The sequence below is a fragment of the Cyanistes caeruleus genome, unplaced genomic scaffold (assembly GCF_971803275.1).
Source record: "Cyanistes caeruleus unplaced genomic scaffold, bCyaCae1.hap1.1 HAP1_SCAFFOLD_254, whole genome shotgun sequence".
Classification (NCBI taxonomy): Eukaryota; Metazoa; Chordata; class Aves; order Passeriformes; family Paridae; genus Cyanistes; species Cyanistes caeruleus.
In genome coordinates, this window is record NW_028256032.1 from 35,001 (window position 1) to 37,500 (window position 2,500).

The following is a 2,500-nucleotide window of genomic DNA, read 5'->3' on the forward strand; positions in this document are numbered from 1 at the left end:
GACGCTCAGACAGGCGTAGCCCCGGGAGGAACCCGGGGCCGCAAGTGCGTTCGAAGTGTCGATGATCAATGTGTCCTGCAATTCACATTAATTCTCGCAGCTAGCTGCGTTCTTCATCGACGCACGAGCCGAGTGATCCACCGCTAAGAGTTGTCTGGCTTTCGGCACCGACCCCGCACGCGCGGAGGGGCCGGGACCGCTCGCGTGAAGCGGCCCCCCTCGGTTTTGCGGCGAGGACGCGCGGGCGCGCGACCTCGCGACCGACCGTACGAGCACAAACGAGACGACCAACGGAGGGGAAAAAGAAAAGGAAGGCACGAGGCCGCCCACGGAACGCTCCGAAAAGGCCGGCCAGAAAGGGCGGGGGGGCCCGCGCCCCCGACCGCCTCTCCCCCACCACCCCCCTCCCCCCGGGCGAGGGGAGGGGAAAAGAGAGACGCCGCCCCGCGTGCCGTCTTTCGGAGGCGGCCCAGGCGCCCGGGCTCGGCCCGGCCTCCGCGCGGAGAGCCGCGCGGCGCGCGCCGGACCGCGGGGGGGCTCCGTAGCCCGCGCCCGGCCTCTTCTCTCTGAACGGGACGACGCGGGCACGAGGCCGGGGGGCCGCGGCCGCCCGCCGCCCGCCGCGCGCTCGGCTCCACCTCGACCGCTGCGCGGGGATCGGCCCCCCGCGCAGCGCCACCGCGCCCGCCGCGCGCGGCGCGGCCTTTCTCCTCCCCGCTGACGGGCCGCCCCCTTGCCAGCGCCCGAGACGGCAGCGCGACGACCGCCGGCACCGCCGGCGCCGCCCCCGGCCGGGGACCGCTCCCCGCCGGAAGGCGAGCGCCTCGCCGCCGCGCTCCGACGGCCGGCGCCGGGAGGCGGGCGCCGCCGAGGCGCGAGCCGGCGTCGCGAGCGCCCGAGGCCTGCCGGAAGGCAAAGGCCCCGCCGCCACCGGGGCCGCACTCCCGGGACCGCCGCCGCCGCTTCGCACCGTCGGGGCCCCTTCCGCGGGCACGCGCCCTGCGGGAGGGGGCCGTGCGGCGGACGCCCGCCGCACGGCCTCGAGCGGTTCTCCCTGCGGCCCACACGCGGCCTTCGGGAAGGGAGACGGGGAAGCGACGGGCGGGGCCCGGGCCGGGACCGCCGCCGGCGACGACGGGGGCCTCCCGGCCGACCGTCCCACCAGGGGGACACCCGTCGAGCGGCGCCGCCGCCGCTCGGCACGGGGTCGCCCGCGCTCGCCGGACCTCCGGCCGCCGGAGGCGACCGACGAGCGCTCGCCCGGGCGGGGGGCGCGCGGTCCCGGCCGGGGACGAGCCGGCGGACGGCGCCGCCGCGCGCGTCCGGGGAAGGCGAGGAACGCCCCGAGGAGGAGGAGGAGATGCGCGCCGACGCGGCCGGCGCGGCCGAGGCGAGGGAGCGCGGGGGGCGCCCGAGGGCCGCCACCCCGAGGTCGCGCAGAGAAGGCGGAGAAGCGCGCGGGGGCGCTTCTCCGCCGGCGCCGCCCCGTTCCGAAGAGACCGGATCGGCCCCGCGGCCGACAGCGCGCCACGGCCTCGCCGCCGAGACCGGGCCGCGGAGAGGGGGGGGAGGGGGGCTGGGTGCCCCCTCCCCGGCACGGCGCGGCCGACGACGGCCGCGACGAAGTCGACGACGACGACGACGACGACGACGAGCGGGGGGGGACCGGTCGCGACGGACGCCACCGCAGGGGATCGGCGGGAGTAGCTCCCCACCCCTCAGTGAACGCCGCGCCGCCACCGGCCGGGTACCCGTCGCCGCCGCCGCCGCCGCCGCCGCCGGCATCGCCGCCGCCGCCGGGGCGCGCCGTGCCGCCCGAGTCTTTAAACCTCCGCCCGGCCTCGGCGGCCCTTTCGGGTCCCAGCCCAAACCCCGCGCCCCCGGCCGGCGTTTGACGACGCCGAGGCGGGAGCGGGGGAAAGGGGAAAGGACTCGGGGAACCGCCCAGGCGCGGAGCGCTAGGTACCTGGCCCTGGGGCGAGGGAAACGACCTGGGATGGCCCCGCCGGGGTGCCTCCCCCCCAGTTGCTGCCACCCTCGGGGGAGCGTCCGCCGGCGGGGGCGCGCCTGACACATCCGCCGCCGCCACCGCGGCCGTCCTGACTCGGGGCCCGGGGTTTCCCTCAGCAGCCCGGCGCTGCGCCCGAGAGGACCGCCGCGGCTCGGCCCGTGGCCCCGCCGGTGCGGGAGGGCGAGGGGCGGACCGGCCGACCGAGTGAGACCTCGCCGCGGCGACCGCACCGACCGAGAGGGGCCCGGCGACGGGGCGAAGAACGTGTCTCCGCCGCCGCCGCCGCGCGCCCGACCCGGCGGCGGTCCCCGCGCCCGCGCGCGCGCGCGGGCGGGCAAAACCCTGGAAGCGACGCGCCCCGGAACGCCCGGGGGGGAAGGGGAACCCGGCCCTCCGAGCTCTCCTCTGCCGTGCGGTTCGCGAGGGGCCGTTCGGCCCCGGGAGCGGGACACCCCCTGGTGGTTTTTTTTTTTGCCGGGCGGCAAAAAA

The 2,500-nt window shown here is 79.0% G+C and overlaps 1 non-coding gene across 1 annotated transcript in view; it reads right to left on the minus strand.

The window, feature by feature from the left end:
* Window positions 1–152, minus strand: part of LOC147645504 (5.8S ribosomal RNA) — a 153-nt gene extending 1 nt beyond the window's left edge. The window contains exon 1 of the ribosomal RNA XR_015282316.1: window positions 1–152. This exon is cut by the window's left edge and continues 1 nt beyond it. This is a non-coding gene — a ribosomal RNA (5.8S ribosomal RNA).
* Between the last annotated feature and the right edge of the window lie 2,348 nt (window positions 153–2,500).